At 45.2% G+C, this 19,018-nt stretch overlaps 1 long non-coding RNA gene across 1 annotated transcript in view; it reads right to left on the reverse strand.

Moving 5' to 3' along the window:
* Positions 1 to 4,528: 4,528 nt before the first annotated feature.
* The window catches only part of LOC107113905, a 111,444-nt gene continuing 96,954 nt past the window's right edge, over positions 4,529 to 19,018 (reverse strand). Inside the window, exon 4 of the long non-coding RNA XR_001482627.1 lies at positions 4,529 to 5,220. This is a non-coding gene — a long non-coding RNA (uncharacterized LOC107113905). The remainder of the gene's footprint in view (positions 5,221 to 19,018) is intronic.

Here is a 19,018-nt window from a genome sequence, read left to right on the forward strand (position 1 = left end):
ATATGGGCATCATCTTTTGCAATCACCTACCAGGTTTTTGACTGACCTGACTGTATGGGTTTTTTTGTAATGAACCTCAGTACCACCAACTCAGAGGCATACCATTTACGCACCGACACCTATTGATAGTGTTGGTTCCTAGTTCAGTAGCCCCCTTTCCATGCTGCTGAGTCAGCTTGCAAAGTCAGTGTGCTGTGGCATTGTAGCCCCAATCCTCTGTGTTTCTGTTACAAAGGCTCACTGGATCTAGCGATTAGTTGCTTGGTGTGGCATTTTCTCTTCACTGAAAGAACTGCAGGTTCCACAACAGGAACCATTTTCCGAGGTATAAAAATGCAGTGGTGGGGGGAAAGTTTCACCTACAGGATTTCAGTCTTTCATGCAACTGTCAAGGCATAAGGAATCAAGTAAAACAGTGGCAGCCCTAGTTTTGCTTGTAGCCAAACAAAATCACAAGAGTCTGAGGTAGTGCTTCATAACATGCACTGACTTGTTTGTCCCTTGAGGCCGCCATTCTACATCAGCTTCTGTCCACTCATCTTTAATCGTATTTTCCAATACAATGCTTCCTCTGAGCGACTTGGAATTGCAACTCCAGCAATACTGCAACGTTAATACGTTTGCATCAAATTTCCAGGTACTTTCACAGGCACAAGAAGCATGTTGCAGATTCAGTCCAAATAAAGCTGGGGCAGTACAATGCAATATGAAACAACATTAAAAGGGACTGCGGCTCAGTGGAAGAGCCTCTGCTTTGCATGCAGAAGGTCCCAGGTTCAATCCCCAGAGCCTCCAGTTAAAGGAAGAGAGTAGCAGATGAGGCGACAGGCCTCTGCCTGAGACTCTGGAGAGCTCCTGCCAGTCTGAGTGGACAATACTGACCTTGATGGACCAAGGATCTGATTGAGTATAAGGCAGCTTCATGTGCTCGTGTGTCATTAGAATAGTTCAAATACTCTCCTTGAATTAGCATTGCATTAAGTTTTCCAGTTGGATTTGGTAAAACCAGGGCTCTTTTTGTAGAAAAAGCCCAGCAGGAACTCATTAGCATAATAGGCCACACCCAACAGCAACACTCATTAGCATATTAGGCCACACCCTGACAGCACCGCTCATTAGCACATTAGGCCACACGCCCATGTTACCAGAAGTGTGGTCATCCAGCCACACCCACCTTTCCCTTTTTATTCTGTTTACCTTGTTTGTTGTCCAAACCCAGGGCTTTTTTTGTAGCAGGAACTCCTTTGCATGTTAGGCCACACACCCCTAATGTAGCCAATCCTAATGAGTTTCTGCTATTGGGTGTGGCCTATTATGCTAATGAGTTCCTGCTGGGCGTGGCCAACTCAGGAGCCAGCCGGAACTCAGTTCCTGTGAATTCCTGCCCAAAAATAGACCTGGGTAAAACCAAATGTCTACAGAAACGGCTGTTCCTTGGCTTTTAAGGCAAGCTTCTGCATGCCCAGGGATGGTCTTCCAAGGGTAATGAAGCATATATGCAGTCAGTAGATTTCCTTGACAGCTCAGATTCTTGTTTTTTGCTGTAACACAAGACAACTTAAGCTGACAAATATTCAAACAGATTGCACTCTACAGTATTATTTAGTGGTTTTTTTACTGCTAGAAACAAATTCTTTTCAACTAGTCAGTACTGACCTCAAGCAGCCATCCATATCACTTGCATGTCTTACCCATGCATGTATACAAATTTTATTTTTGCTCTAAGAAAAGACTGGGGCTCCAAGGATCATGAATGGCAGAGGCAAACTCTTTGAATACCAGATCCCGTATTAAAATTGCAGATGTGAGTTCATAAATTGAAGGAATTGAGTGGTTTGTTTTGTTGACATAGACATGGCAGCATCCTGTGTCTTACTTTGCCAGAAATGTTTTTGGAATGTTGTGCCAATGTGTATAAGGATTTGCTAATACTTGGGGGGGGTGATAGGTACCACTCCTGTTATATGCAATAACATCAGAAACCTAGGAAAGAAGGGGGAAAGTGCTTGTTATGACTGCCCTTCCCTGTTAGGTGTTTTCGAAATTGCCCTAATGTTCCATTTTCATTCCCCTACGTTACTGGGGGTTTTCTTGTGTCCAGACAACTTTGTTAAAATCTCAGTGCTGACCCAGTCTCTCCCCCCCCTTCTTTCCTAAACTAGTTTTTCCCATACTTTTTTCCCATTGCAGAATGAATTGGCAAGATAGCCTCTTGCTTGGAATCTGAACATTTTTTCCCCTGCCTCATGGATTACCGCAAGCATTTTTCTCATTTGTATTCCAGCGTTTCAGCGCTGGAGGGCACCTGCACTGAAACAAATGGTCAGTTCCATTGGGAGGCCCAACACCCGCAGCCAATCATTGCTTTCTTCACCATTCCTTCACTCACACTCAAGAGCAAATTCTAGCATGTCCCAGGGCGCCATTTTCAAATACATTTGCAGTGCGTGCAGTGTGCGCAGCTAGCCTTCATGCCATAGAAGGAAACACGCTGTTATGAGCTGTGTACTAATGCAAATCAGGTAAAGGAATTCAAAATTGGGGGAGGGATGAGAGAGAATGCTCAGATGCGGGAAAAGAGGCAATCAATAAGGGGTGAGACATGTACTCAGGTTTGGTGTGGTATGACTCTCAGGTTTGGTGTGGTGGATGGGGAATGTACTCATAAGGGGATTTCTCAGCCCCCTTTGAGGCTGCTGAAGCACTGCAACACTTCAGCGCATGCACAACCCCCCCCCCCCCCGGGAAAACCAATCCCAAAATAGAATTGGAAAGACTGACCTGCTGAAGCACTGCAACACTTCAGCGCATGCACAACCCCCCCCCCCGGGGGGGGATGGAAAACCAATCCACAATGTGAATGTGAAAGACTGACCGGGGTGTGTGTGTGAAGAAAACATGTGACACATGAGTAGGCCCTGCAAAGTCAGGGCAGCAGCCAGAGGTAGTGTACAGCATGGTTAGGGAGGAGGATGAGGGGGCCAGATGCTATGGCTGTGGGGAATGCAGAGGCAGCCGGGCAGCTGGAAGGTTTAAAGGCTAGCTGTGGGGAAAGCAAGGGGGAGGCTGCTGGAGTAGCAGAAGAAGATGCAGCCAAAGAGCTGGCAGAGGGAGCATTGGGCAGGAGCGACACAGAGAGTGCAGCTGTGGAGAGCTCATCGGAGGCATCACGAGGAGGCCCAGCAGGATGCTCAGTAGTTGCCTAATGACGTGAGGGAGAGGCCTGCAGACCGACAGAAGCAGGGAGTGAGAGGACTGAGAAGAAAAGACTGGACTGGTGTGGTAAAGGGAAACTGAGCAAGAAGACAAGAATGGACTGGGGAGGAATGGATTGACAAGAACATTGGGAGAGAGACAAATGAGGTGTGGGGGTGTGGCAGATAGCAGCTGAATGCGTGTTATAAGTGCTGTAAAAGATGGTGAAGGGGGGGGCTAGCAGAATGCTGTTATTTATTTATTTATTCGCTTTAGAGTGTACCTGTACAAGGGTAGCCAAGGTGGAACCTGGGAGGGTGTTTCTGCAGATTTGGCAGGAACCCTGGTCTGAGGCCGCTGTCAAGGTCACAACACGTAAGTGTGCAATGATCACACTGATAGCACAATCATTAGATCTGCCACAACACTGGCAAAAACCCAGAAGGTGGCTGCAGTCTGGAAAATGCATTAGATCTATGGCCTCTGGGAGGTTATAGGTTTGGTTACCCCCTCCCTTCCTTTGAGATTTAGAGGCCAACACCTCTACATGATTCCAGGGATTCGATCTGTATTAATGTTCTCACTCTCCCCTATACAAGATTGCCAGAATGTGACTGCAGTTTCCCTGCGGCTTCCTAGGGCTTACGTGCCAGTGTGGTGGGAGTGGTGCCTGAATCTCTCCACTGCTTCCAAGAATAGGTGGGGACCTGGCTGGCACAATCAACCATCCATCCATCTTCCGTCTTTTGTGTGGGAGACATCACACTTCTCAGTAGATTTCCCATTTTTGATTAATAAGCCATTTTGTTCATTCAAGCAAGCTGACACTGCACACTTGTGGTTTGATTCAGAGGTTTTACCCCAGTTGTCTAATTCTTTCTTAGTGGAACTATTTGTCCAGGTTTACATCCAGCGGTGGTGATGTTTCTCCTAAGGGCTATTACATGTGGTCTGTTTGGGGTAGGGATGTAGGTATATCCCCACCAGCACTGCATGATCGAGATGTGAGTCCCAGCCAGCTCTTCCAAGAGAAGAGTTCTATCCTTAGTCCCAGCCCCATCTTTCCCTGGCCATATATTGTCTTTATCTATTTTTAATACTACAGAGTAACTTTTGGTGATGCTGAATTTTAGCAGTGGTGACTTTTTGTACTAGTGCAAGTAATGCAGGCTTGAGACGCTGGTACAATACTCCAAGTGTGCCATATCCCAGTTACTATTTTGTTGATGTGTATATTGTGGCAGGGTTGTAAATAGTCATTTGCCTGGTTACCTGAAATGACCAGAAATTACTTCTGGGCAGCCTTTATAAACTCCTGTAAACTTTGCAGACATCATTTCTTTTATTCTACAAAAAACCACATTGATATATATTAGGATACCTTTTGAGGGCTAGTTACATCTTATTTGCAAGGCTGAGTTATGGGGGGGGTTATTCACATTAACAAATAACGAACAGATGCTCTCATGGCAGCCTGAATAACGGTGAGAACAGAATCAGTATTCAGTGTAGATCAGTCTGGAATACTTACAATTAGGTGACAATAATAAATCTAGAATAAAGAAGTTTTAATTCTGGACTAAGTGTGCTTTTATTCTGTAATTTACTGTGCAATCCTAAACAGAGTTGCACCCTTCTAAATCCATTGAAGTCAGTGGGCTGACAAGGGTGTAACACTGTTTAGGGTTGCACTTCTAATTTTCCTTACTTGGTTTCTAAAATGGAGGAAATACAATTTGCCCCAATATGTATCTGGATTTACAAATGAAAGTACATCTGCCATGTTATTCAGTGTTACATGGCCATAAATCCCACTGAAGTCAATTGCATAAAATCAGCCTGCAGGACATGGTTAGGAACATATAAGATCCACAAGGACAAAAACAAGGACTTGTGTCTCCTCTGCTCCATTCATGGCATTCTGAAAAGTTTCAGGATCAGCTTCAGCTGTTCAGGGCAGGTAATAAACAAGAGTTCTCCTGGTAATTTGCAATCAGTCTTCTCCTTCCTTTAACTGATGACATCCTGCATTGTAAATAAAGATTTCAACACATCATTTACCCAGATGTAAATAATACATATACAATTTTATATGAAAGGCAATTTTGAATGAAAGCTCTTTGTATTGAAAATGAATGTCTATTTTTTAAAAAGGCTTTTCATCCCTGTATTGCGACTCTCCCAAAACAATCCAGACCACTGAATGCAGCATGCCTAAAGTGTATTGTGTACACTTGTTCAGTTGAAAAATACAACAGAAACTGTCTTCACCAGACATGCCTTGACCATTAAAAATATAAAAGAAAGAACAGTATAAAGAATGAAATTCTGGTCTCTTTTGCCTACTTGCAGAGGTCAGAGTTAAGGGTATTGTCATGGATTTATAAGGAAACTCATATTGCAGCTGTCTGGACTATACTTGGCTTGAAGATAAATCAGCAGGCTAAATTTCCACTGCTGCCAGTTCTTTAACCTTCATAAGTACAAGTGTTCAATCCTGGTCCTGTGCTTTTGCAAAAAAGGTCAGAGTCTTCAGAGCCATTTCTTGCACTCTGTTTGAGAAGCCTCAACCACTAAGGTCTCTACTTACGTGCTCTGCCCTAGTAACCAGGAATATAATAATGAACGGTTATCTGTTGCAACTATTAAGAGATAAAAATAGTGTGAAATCAAAGAGGCCACTAGGATCCTGTTGGCCAGTTTCCTTCCTTGCTTTTTTTAAAAGGTTAAAGACTTTTCTCATTTTCTGAGAACCTATTACGATGAGATCCATCCACCACTCCCATTATTTTCATGTTGTTTGCATTGAGATCCTGTATTATTTCTGCTAAAAAAAGAATGAAGGTAGTATTTGTGTGAAACTGTCTTAGGACCAGCAAGGACGTGTCAACGTCTCAGCCCGTCCACTGGTATCCTTTCTGGTGAGCCACATGCAAGGGCATCTGGTTGGTCACTGCATGACAGAGGAAGCTGGACTAGATGGACCATCTCTTCATTCCAGCACAACTGCTCTTATGTTCTCAATGTTCAGAGGCAACAGAGACATAAGGGGAAGCCTTATCCTTCCAATCCTCTATGTGGTTTCACATAAACACATCCCAAATTCATTGGTTCTTCCTGGCCTGACTTTTCGTGGCTTGGCTAGAAATGCTTCCAGATCAGCCAGAATCAATTCTACTGACATTTATACCTATTTTGGTTCTGTTGCTCAGTTGCATATGACTTAGGGCTATCAGACTGACTCAGAAGTCCCAGATTCCCTATTCTATTAACATACCGTATTGTACATAAATAAGGCCTACAAAGCAGAGCTATCTTGGTGTGGACTGTTACATTACCACAGTAGCAGTGCCACTTCATCCTGGACTATATAAAAAAGTACAGGGTCATTTGACTAGAGCCCATACTGCAACTCTTGCTGACACCACTATAAATCTTTTTGCAACTGAGGCAACACCAGCATGAGGAGGGTTCTTTCATCTCAGTAGCATGATGTTATGTGTTGGGTTATCTGGTTTCTATGTAAAGCGTGAGCTTTGGTCGCAAGCTCTATAGACTGCCAGCATTCTAAACACAGCAACTGGATTGGTCACTGTTGCTAACAGACCAATCCGGAGAGACTCTGACTTTCAGTGGGGACAATTCCCATTGGACATAAGCACGCATCTTTGATTGGTTGTTATTGTTCCAGGGGGTGTGGTTTTCTTGTTTCAAACTGTATATAGTTGGGTCGTTCTGTGTGTTGTTTGTCTGTGTTCTGAGCTAATAAAGAAATCACTTGTTTGAAACGCTGCCTCAATCTCAGTACATAATACTGGTGACGAGGATGGGATTTTGTGGGTAGGCAGACCCACAGAACCTGAGCTAATCACTGCAGCTGGCAAGGAATTGTCGCCTTGGCCCACTGAAACAACAAGCAGCTTACAGCAACCTGCCACTCCAGCATGAAACTACGATGGCCGCCAAGGGCCACTTCGAGCCGTTCGATTCAACTACAGAGGACTGGAACACCTACTTCTCCCATTTTGAATTCTATGCTACTGCTCAGAAAATAACTGAAATAGACCTCCTGAAAGCCACGTTCCTCCGTGTCTGCAGAAAAAACATCTTCGACGTGGCTCGAACATTGGTGGCACCGACTGAACTCAAGGCGACTGACTTCACCACAATAAAGTCTCAGCTTTGTAAACATTTTTCACCTAAGCCTTCCAAAATTGCATGTCAACATGCATTCCACAAGCGTGACCAGGCCCAAGGCGAGTCAATTGTTGATTATGTGACGGCACTCAGGAAGACAGCGCGGCAGTGCAATTTTGTGGACTTAAACGATAGACTCAGAGAGATGCTAGTCTGCGGCCTTCGGGACAAGAAACTGCAACGGTAGCTTTTTGCCAAGCAAACGCTTACCTTCCAGACTGCATTCAAGGAAGCTGTTGCTGCAGAGGTTGCTGAGCAGAAAACCAAAGACATGCGCCAATCCAGAAGTCCACCAATGTCACGCAAGCCACAGCCGGTGCATCAGGAGAGTACAGAAGACTCTGACAGCGAAGATAACCGAGTCCACCGAGCTCAGACTGAGAGTCGCAAACACTCATATTGACAACCTGCTTCTAAAGCACCCTGTGGCAGTTGTGGTGGTGACCACAAACGCTGGAAGTGCCAGTTCCATGAGGCCCAGTGTCGTGATTGCGGAAAGGTTGGACACCTTGCCCAGGTCTGCCATTCATCCAAGGCCAAGACGTCACCTTGAACATCGCCTAGCAGACTCTGACCACCGCCACAGTACACCTCTATGCCTGCTGATTGTCATTCAACATCCAAGTGCCTCCACCACTCGTCGGTGTCCAGTAATCATCTGCAAACAAAAAACAAAATCAAGGTGACAGTAGTCCTCAACAACGTTCCCTGCGAGATGGAGGTCGATTCAGGGTTGGCGCTCACCATCATCTCAACGCAAACTCTACGTCGGCTCTTCCCCAGATGGAACAGATGACAGCTCAAGCCTTGTGATTTCCACCTAGTTGATTTCCAGACACAGCGCATTCCCGTTGCGGGAACTGGCAAATTCATGGTTCGCTATAAAAAGTTCTACGGCCCATTGACCGTTATAGTGGTTGAAGGGCACCATGCCAGTCTCCTGGGACTTGATTGGTTTGATGGACTAGGCATCCACGTGATGGGAGTACAACAAATCTCCCACGCAGATTTGGACTCTGAGTGCAAAGACTTTCCAGCAGTATTCGATGGTTCCCTGGGTCACTACACAGGACCCCGGGTTTCCTTTGACCTCGACCCTATGGTGGCACCAGTTCGGTTGAAGGCTCGCTGTGTGCCTTTTGCATTGAAACCGCACATCGATGAAGAGTTGGATCATCTCATCGCACAGGGCATGCTGGACCCAGTCTCGCATGTCAGGTGGGAGACTCCTATCATCACACCCATTAAGCCCAACAGGACTGTAAGAATCTGTGCAGACTACCAATACACAATTAACAAAGCTTTGCAACAACATGCATACCCAGTACCAGTCGTCAGTCACCTTTTAGCTTCGCTCACTGGAGGCAAGATTTTCACCAAGCTTCACTTGACACAGGAATACCAACAACTGCCTGTCACTGCAGCCAAAGCCCAAATGATTGTCATGCACAGAGGGGCATTCAAAGTTAACTGCCTGCAATTTGAGGTTAGCATCACCCCAGGACTTTTCCAGGGCCACATGGAAGGCCTGTTTCGGGACATTCTGGGACATTCTGGGCATCGTTCCGTATTTTGACGACGTCCTGATAGCCAGCGCATCCACAGAGGAGCTGGCAGACTGCCTTCAAGAGGTCCTTCACAGTTTCCAAGATGCGGGTCTCAAGGTAAAGCAAGAGAAATGCCAGTTTGGAGCCCCCCAAGTTGAGTTTTTGGGATTCCTTATTGTCGCTGACAGCATTCACCCAACAGAGAGTAAGGTCAAGGCAATCCACAGCACACTACAATCTTTCTTAGGCCTCCTTAATTTCTACCATTCGTTCCTGCCACACAAGGCATCAGTAGCCGAACCGTTGCATCGCCTGCTGGAGGAAAGGCACCGTGGAGCTGGGGGCCAAGGCATGCCCAAGCGTTCACCGCTGTCAAGGACTTGCTGTTGTCAAACACCATTCTCACGCATTACGATGAGCACATGCCACTCATCTTAGCTGATGACGCCTCACCCTACAGAATCGATGCTGTTCTGAGTCATCGTTTGCCAGATGGTTGGGAGGCCCCGATCACATACTTCTCCAGGACCTTGTTGTTGGCAGAGAGAAACTATGCACAAATTGACAAAGAAGCCCTTGTTGCTGGCATAAAAAAATTCCATGATTTTGTGTACGGGCGACAGTTCCAGATTGTGACTGACCATAAGCTACTCTTGGGTTTGTTTGCACTGGATTGCCAGACATCCCAGGTCCTTTTGCCTCAAATGCTCCGTTGGTCGGTACTCCTGTCAACCTACACCTACAACCTGTCCAACCAACCAGGTAAGGCTATCGGCCGCGCCGATGCACTGAGCCACCTGCCTCTCCAGGAACTGGCTATTGATCCATCCCCTGCCTACCAAATCATGGCCATCAAGGAGCTTCCCCAACCACCACTTCATGCTTCCGATGTCGCATCGCACTCTGCAAGGGACCCTGCGATTTCCCAGGTCCTCAACTGGTTGTGGAGGGGATGGCCATCCGGCTGGCTAGAGACTGAGTTCCAGGCTTACAAGTCGTGCCAACACGAACTCTCAATTCACAAGGGATGCCTACTTTGGGGGAGCTGCATGGTCATTCCCCCTAAACTTCACTGCCAGGTGCTAGGAGTCCTGCATGTCGGACACCCACGAGTTGTTCAGATGAAGGTGCTAGCTCGCAGCTACATCTGGTGGCCAGGGTTGGACCAAGAAATTGAAGATTGGGTGTGGACTTGCCAACCCTGCCAAGAGTCGCAACCAGAACCGCCTCAGGCACCAGTACAGCACTGGGAAATCACCCGGGAGCCCTGGTCCCGCCTGCATATAGACTTTGCCGGCCTTTTTCAGGGACAAACTTTCTTGATTGTTGTGGACTCATTTTCTAAATGGCTGGAAGTAATTTTGATGTCTGTAATGACCTCTGCCTCAGTCATTTGGGCGTTGCACTACATCTTTAGTATGCATGGACTGCCCGGGACTATCGTGTCCAATAACGGGACACAATTCACATCATCCGAGTTCCAGAAGTTTATGGACGCCAATTTGATCTGGCACGACATGGCAGCCCCGTTTCATCCATCCACTAATGGGCAGGCCAAACAAATGGTCCACCCTACAAAGGACGCACTGTGAAAAACAGTCTACGGTGACTGGAACCTGAGACTAGCAGATTTCCTCCTGCAGCAGCACATAACGCCTCACATGACTACCGGGAGGAGCCACGCAGAACTATTGATGAACCGCTGCTTATCCACGATGCTTGACCGTCTGCACCCGGATCTCACATCGGATCATCCGTCACGCCGAGAGGTTCTGGGGCCTCTCTGTTCTTTCCAAACTGGTGACCTCGTCTATGCCAGGAATTACAGTGATGGGTCGATTTGGATCCCAGCTACAGTTACAACTACTACCGGACCAGTATCGCACGTTGTGACTATGTCAGACAGGAGAAGTCTGCGGAGACTTCTTGACCAGCTTAGGCGGTGCTGGGTCAGGGAATCGGAGCCAGCAGACACAGATACCCAAGTGGCAGAGCAAAATCACATGCTGTGTCCAACTCCAACCGTTCCCCAGCCAACCAGCGGACTGGAGGCAACCACTACTGCAACACCCTGCTCAGAGTGCGAGAGCTCTTTAGAATGGGCGCCGTCCATCGAGCCAGAGAGTCCTGGCACTATGGTCCCCGACTGCACTATGGACTGGCAGCCACCCAGCTCTAGCAGAGACCCAGCTTTGGCAGTTGGGGAACCATGGCATTCCCAACGAGTAAGGACTCGCCCTAACTTAGCGGGGAGGAGTGTTATATATTGGGTTATGTGGTTCCTTTGAAAAGTGTGAGCTTTGGTCACAAGATCCATAGACTGTCAGCATTCTAAACGCAGCAACTGGTTGATCAACTTTGCTAACAGACCAATCCGGAGAGACTCTGACTTTCAGCGGGAACAATTCCCATTGGACCCAAGCACTCATCTTTGATTGGTTGTTATTGTTCCAGGGGGTGTGGTTTTCCTGGTTCAAACTGTATATAAGTTGGGTTGTTCTGTGTGTTGTTCATCTGTGTTCTGAGCTAATAAAGAAATAACTTGTTTGAAACGCTGCCTCGATCTCAGTACATAATACATGAGAAGGAACAGTGGTATAGCAGTTCCCATGCTATTACAGTAATGTAAATATGCACTCCTTGTTTCAGGTATGAGGGAACTTATTACTCTTTATGGTATATTTTGCAAATAATGAGCTTTGATTAACTTTATGCTTTTGACATTGTAGTATCAAGTGAATCATACGTCTTCCTTGTTTATGCAAATTAATTCTGTTCTATTTGGAAGTAAGCATAGTATCAAATCTCTCTCTCTCTCTCTCTCTCTCTCTCTCTCTCTCTCTCTCTCTCTCTCTCTCTCCCTCTCCCTCTCCCTCTCATATCTACCTAAGCAAAAGTTGCCAGCCTGCCTGGTGCAGGCAACTCCTGAAAGTTGGAGGTTGGAGTCATGATGAATTACATTGTGCCCCAAATCAAGTCAGCATGTCAGAATTGCAACAGCAGGACCTGGGGCAGGATATCTCTCACCAAAGTGGGATACCTGGGAAGCGTGATGAGAGCTGATGTAGCATATTGGATGACTGAATGCAGGTTCAAATGTTATCTTAGCTATAAAATCACTAGGGCTGCATTGATACATCACATGTCATCTTGGGTAAGAAAAAATACCAAAAAAACCTGTGTCAGAGCTTCTAAATTTCTGTGTCAGAACTTTTTTTAAAATGGATTCCAACATATCTAGCATATAGGAATGGACTGTGATCCCTCTGGCTTTTCCAGCAGGGTTTGTGCTCTGTTTCATTGTTTTGCAACAGTATAAACACTGTACCAAGGCCGCTGTGAAATTTGCTTCATGTTTCTGTCTCCCAGTGAACATGCTGTTTGGCTAAGATTGTTGAAGAAAGGTAAATACTTTCTCAATGATAATCCATTTTGGAATGACCTTGCCCCACCCTACTGGCCCCTTCCTAGAATTAATATGTGGCAATGCTGTGTGCCATTACAAAAGAAATCTGTGGCTTTGTTTTCATTTCAATATCTAATTTTTTAAAAAAATCCAAAAGAAACTTTTGGGCTCAGAAGGGTGCGCCTGATGTTTCCTGTAAGTGAAAACCATGATAACAGCTGCTAGCTTGGCTCATTTTCAAGTTTTTTTTGAACAGCAGCAATTTACTATTTCCAGCACACTCACATATAGTGAGTCCAATTAATTGTCCAAGTAAACACCCATCAGATTGTTCATAGAAATCAGCTTGAAATCAGATTTCTAAATCTTTTCTCATTGAGGTCTGTCCCTGTTCTCCAGAAATGGGGTTTCCAATGGAGTTTATGTTCATTTGGTACCTGTATAATCCACCCTATACTAAATGCTATTAAGTTCCATTGACTTCAACAGGACCAAGTTAAGCACACCTGGCTGCATTCCCTTTCCTTTGATCTTGCAAGGGGCTCGAGATAAGAGGGAAGGGGGGGGAGAGAATGGAGAAATAGGACAGAGCTGGGGAAGAGCAGTAGAATGGAGTGGGAGAAGAAATGGTGGATAATGGACAAAACAGGAGAAATTGGTCTAGTTAGGAGGGGACCTAGCCAGGAGACCCTGAGACAGGCAGATTCCCCATTGATATTGCCCAGTGATACTGATGGTTCCAGTTTGTGAGGGAATGAGATGCCAGCTTGGCAGGTAAAGTGATAGAAGCTGCTTTGTTTTACTTTTCCTTGTGGAAATCTTTACCCACTGAGGAGTGTTTACCAGGGGTCATTTCATAGAAAAAGAGGTGCAGGAGCTCATTAGCATAACTCATTAGCATATCCCACACCCCCTGACATCACCGGAAATGTGTCAGAAGACAACACCCACCGCTCAGGCTCCACTGGACTGTTTTGGATTCCTCGCTATTGGGGAGGGGGGGAATGTGCAGATCTGTCCTCGCAGAGGAGGGAGAGCTTGTACCGGAATAAAACTTGGTCTTAAAGGTGCCACTGGACTGTTTTGGACTGGGGGCTGGGGGGAGCTCTGTAACTGTAACTGTACTGCAGGCCGCTATTGCAGGCCATTACTGCAGAGCTCTGGTCTGTGGTTTTAACATCCAACTGATTATGAGCAGAAACATCGTGGAACATCTGGGCAGTGGAAATTTACTCTGACAGCGGAAAATGAGGAGGTTAATCCTCTATAAGCGAGAAAGAAAAAAAAGAAAAGAGGGGGGGAATGGACTGAGCGAATAGTGATGTTTTCCTTTGATGTACTTGAAAATAAGCAAGAGGTTTTGTTTCCCTGGAGCGCATTTTAAAAACTTTACTAAAAATAAAAAAACAAGATGTCGGAGCTGGGTAAAGACAAGCGGAGGAGAAGGGAGGGACTTCCGTCTGGGCGTTTGTGTCAACGTGAGTGCCGGCTGTTTAATATTTGGACTGTGTATAGCTATGAATCCAACGGGGATTGTGAAGGAAAAGAAAAGTTTGAATTGTGACAGCGAAAAAGTGCCTCATGAGCGCTTATAAAAGTCAACAATTGAAGAGGAGAATCCAGCGAAGAGATTGGGAGCGATAAAAGCGAAATTGAAATTAATACCATTCTCAAAGCTGGAGATCTCCGGGCATGGCATGAAAGGAAGACGACTTATAGCACAGGAACTGAAAGAGTTAACAGCGACCCGAAGGAGGAGGGGAAGAAGCCGGAGGGAGAGAAAAAACAGAGGAAGCCCCTCCCGTCACTGAGAGTGGAAAAGTAACCAGCACGTAAAAGAAGCGGTTTTGAATGTGCCCTGAAGAAACTTTTTAACAGAAACTCAAAGGAACAGAAAGTAACTGGAATGGAAAAAAGATGTTTGACAACACGCAGAAGAAGCCCTTGATGATTGGACATTACTAACAGTTTAATCTAACAGTTAATAGATCACTCAGCTTTTCCTTCGTCCCACTATATACCTTCCCTATTTTTCTTTTTAAGCGAAACTCCTCCCCTTTTTAGGGGAGTTAATAAAATCTTTATACAAAAAAAAAGAAATAGGTTTCATGTCTTTGTGCAAATATAGTAAGAATGCATGCATGCGCACGTGCACACACACGTGCACACAAATGATTTACCTTGCTGTATCAGGCCAAGGTCCACCATCTTGATTAATCTGACATATTCTTTTAAAACGCATGCTAACCTAATAGCCATCAGTGTTTAAGTAAGTTCTCATATTTGTGTGATATGGAGAAGGCAATTTATTTTTCTTTTTTTGTCAGTGAAGTAAAGAAAAACATCCACAGTATCTACACTGCTGTAGTTGTTGTTTTGTTCTGAATGAAAATTCTCCATATGCTTTGGCCTTTCATCTAGGAAGGACAAAACAACCACGACGCTGAAGATCCATGTTCAAGTCCCAAATTTTTAAGTTAGGTGCAAAAAGCAGCCATGGGGGAGGCCTGGTGGATTGGGCTCCTGAGGGTAGGGGAAGAGATTCCCCCATGGCATGAAGACGATTGCCTTTTTAATCAGCCTCCCGTTCCTATTGGTTCTCACCAATGAGCCTGCTTTTACACTGCTTCAACACCCAATTTGGCACTTTCAGTAAAATTTACACAGCAATACTGATATCTCATTCCTGGGTACTTGCAATTTAGCCCCATCAACATAGGAGAAGAGGCTTGGAAATCCTGTATATGCCTGCATAACTAGCTAAGCAGGTAATAAACGGTTGCAGAATCATCAAAATAAACACAGCTTGATAAATCTATGATCTAGCTTGGAAGAATGGAGGGAAAAACAAGGAACAAACAGTACAAGATGCTCTGTCTGTCCCCACCGCCAATGGGAAAGCTCCAAATACAGACTGTGCTTTTGGCATCAGCTCCCTGTGCACTATAAGCAAGACAGGCTCTGTACCCGTTCCATCATGAATGGAATAAAGGAAATCTGAATGGCACTGGCATATGAAATAAAAAATTTCTGTGCTATCAGAAAGGAACATGCACGTGTACCAAGACAGCTACCTTGGGAGGGTGCAGACACATAGCTGTACTGCCCATACTATATGGAATCCTCTTCCAAAAGAAGTCTGCCTCGCCCCATACTTGCTGGTATTGCACTGTACAGGCATTTTCATACTTTGCAAGTGGATCTTGCCATTTCACACAGTAAAATCCAGTTGCAACGTGCATTGAAAGTGGATTGAAAGGATGTTATTTAGTGTGTGGCAGTCATTTTGTTGACTGGTAGTTATGGCTTTGTTGGTTTTAATGATGCTGTTTTAATGGTATCGAAAAGAGACAAACAGGCAGTACTCTGATGACTAACCCCTTTGTTTTACTGTAACACTGTGTTTCATGTTTGTAAGTTGTTGTAACCCACACAGAGGTTTTATTTTTTGGGAAGGGGTGAAATGTAAATGCTTGTAATAATAGCAAAGACTGCTAGCTCTGCAGAGGTGGTGGGAGCAGCATGCAAACCAAATTACTGACTACATGGATGACAACAGTACCATCCCAATGAATGTGCAGCATATACATGGGGAAAGAGGATGTTGTCCAGTTGTAGTGGTGATAGGCATCTGTGATTAGCAGCATCATTGCATGCTACATTTATCTATTTAGAAAATTCCTACACCATCTCTCTAGGGAAACTGCCCGAGGTAGCTTATAAAATAAAACATAAAACACCGTAAATTATTACTTAAAACCCAGAATGAGCACAGGCACCTGCAAAGGGTTAGCATAAGCCATATTCCACTAATATTCACATAGAAAAGAGTACCACTAATATGATGTTCCTCTTTCAAAAAGGAGTCTGTAAATCTGCTACTACCTCATTTTAGTTCCTGTCCCAATGACAACAGGAGTTAAAATGTGTTGAGGGCTTCCTTAAGTGAAGCAACTGTTCTTAGAAACTTACTGTCAGGAACTTTAGGCAGGTAACACTACACACTCAGGCTTCTTCAGAAGATAAGTGTTTATTGGTTAATTCCAGTTCTAAAGTAACTCGTGTACAGCTTGTGTTAGGAATGGCCTGTAATATGATGGCCACTGACTTATAGGATATTCAAACACCCCCCCCCCCAATTGCAAAAGCCAATAGATGGTTTCCGGGGGCGCAGGCAAAAGCTAGCAAGCAAGCATTTTTGCGCCTAAACTGTTACATTTCCCAGGCCGGGTGATTTACAGACAGAATACCCAGCAAGGTCACGTCTACAGATCACCAGCTGTGTGAGACAGGGAAGAGCTGTGAAGGCAGAGCAGGGAGCCCCCTCCACATTCCAACTCTATGGCAGGGCTACCTGACACTTACTTAAGGCTGCAGTCGCACACACTAAATAATTCACTTTCAATGCACTTTCCAACTGGATTTTGCCAGTTCACGCAGTAAAATAACACTGGAAAGTGCGCTGAAAGTGGATTGAAAGTGGATTATTTAGTGTGTGTGACTGCAGCCTAAGACTGACCATTCCTGTCCAAAGCCCGCAAGTCACTTTTGTGCCTACTTTGGCCTGTGAGCCCAATTGATTTGGTGCACAAAGCTGAAATCCAGGTCTCTCTCTGGCACTTCACGTATATGTTTGTGTGTTTAACTCTATGCTTCAAGAAATGCTTTGTATGGAATGGAGTGATGGTGATGAGCAGTCAGGCAAGAGCCCTTGAGGTGTGAAACCAATACAAAAAGCATCTTTATGCCTTCTCCACTAAAATGGCTGAATGGCATTTGACTCTGGGCTTGAGTCTTTGTTACAAAAGGATTTAAGCTGGAAGTCTAGTGCCCGCTTCAAAGGGCCTTCAGAAGTCTCTTTGAATCTCCTTCTTTTCAAAACGACCCTGGACAGACTTGAACTATTAAAATCTTGGGAAGTGGCTTTTCTACTTTTCTGGCTGCATGCTGTTTCAGTTTCAATTCATGTCTTCTATGAAATTTGAGACCTTGGGAAAGGGTCATTTTCAAGGGCAAGTATCATTGATCTGAACAGAAATGTTTGAACATATCTAGAAGATTAAAACATCTTGAACAGAGGTAACTAGCTCTGCTTATGAGAAAAACCCTAATAAACCATAAGAATGTGTATAGAATTCTGTATAGTTCTAAAGAACTTCTGCAGAAAAGATCAAATTTAATACTGAAAATCGGTTCCTTTAGTTTAGCCCTCTGTCCAGCACATACCTTTTCCACTACAGTCAGAAGAGAGAACAAGGGAATATGTGAATATTCTTTATAGTCCCTAGAGATGGATGGATGGTATTTTCCTCATTGGGATCATGAGGAGGGCTGAATTCACTGAGGACATGAAGATATGTGTCAGCCTCATAGGTGGGTAGGTGTGTGTGTGTATTGGTGGGGTACATATTGGTGGAACTGGTAGATGGAACCTTTGCCCCCCTCTGAACATTTCAGGCACCAGCCACTTCTGATATCTCCAGTAAAGAATGTTCTACATTACAGAAATGGAAGGAAGAGAGAACTAAGTTTCCGAAACCTTAAAAATAATATAATGATTCAAAGATACAATAAAAACAATAGAATACAATAAAAATTTCACATAAACAATTTACATAAAGTGCAATAAGTGCAGGTGGCGATTGCTATAAGATGGTCCGATGTGAAAGGTAAAGGTAAAGGTTCCCTTGCTTGAAAGCCAGTCGAGTCCGACTCTAGGGTTGCGGTGCTCATCTCTGTTTCAAAGCCGAAGAGCCAGCACTGTCCGAAGATGTTTCCGTGGTCATGTGGCCGGCATGACTAAACACCAAGGCGCATGGAACACTGTTACCTTCCCACCGAAGTGGTACCTATTTATCTACTTGCAATTTCTTGCTTTCTAACTGCTAGGTTGGCAGGAGCTGGAACTAGAGACGGGAGCTCACTCCATCATGCAGCAACTCGGGTCTCAAACTGCTGAACATCTGACCTTCCACAGCCTGCAGTTCGGTGTCTTAACCACTTGAGTCACCGCAGCTCCACTGGTCCGATGTAGGAAGGCCAATATCCAGATTTGTAACATGAGGGCCGTAACATGTTCAGCTCTCGATAGTTCATTCATCAGTGGCGGCTCCTAATCGAAGGCCTGGTAGAAGAGCTCTGTTTTACAGGCCCTGCGGAACTGTAAAAGGTCCCGTAGGGCCCTGATGTCTTCCGGGAGCTCATTCCACCAGTGTGGAGCCACCACTGAAAAGGCCCTAGCTCTGGTGATGGCCAATCTGGTGTCTTTCGGACCAGGGAGAGTCAGGTGATTTTGCGACCCTGACCTCAGTGCTCTCTGGGGGACATATGGGGAAAGGTGGTCCCTCAGGTAGGCAGGCCCCCGACCATATAGGGCTTTAAAAGTCAAAACCAGCACCTTGAAGCGAATCCAGTGTGATATTGGCAGCCAGTGCAGTGCCTTCAGCAAAGGCTGGATGTGATCTTGTATAGAGAGACCCATCAGCAACCTGGTTGCCGCATTTTGCACTAGCTGCAGGCCTCCGGATTTGGGACAAGGGCAGCCCCATGTAGAGAGTGTTGCAGTAGTCCAATCCCGAGGTGACCATAGCATGGATCACTGTTGCCACGTCATTGCGTTTGATGAAGGGAACCAACTGCCTTAGATAGTAGAAGACTGCCTTGGCAGTGGCTG

This window comes from Gekko japonicus, unplaced genomic scaffold, assembly GCF_001447785.1.
Source record: "Gekko japonicus isolate JY-2015 unplaced genomic scaffold, Gekko_japonicus_V1.1 scaffold519, whole genome shotgun sequence".
Taxonomy (NCBI): domain Eukaryota; kingdom Metazoa; phylum Chordata; class Lepidosauria; order Squamata; family Gekkonidae; genus Gekko; species Gekko japonicus.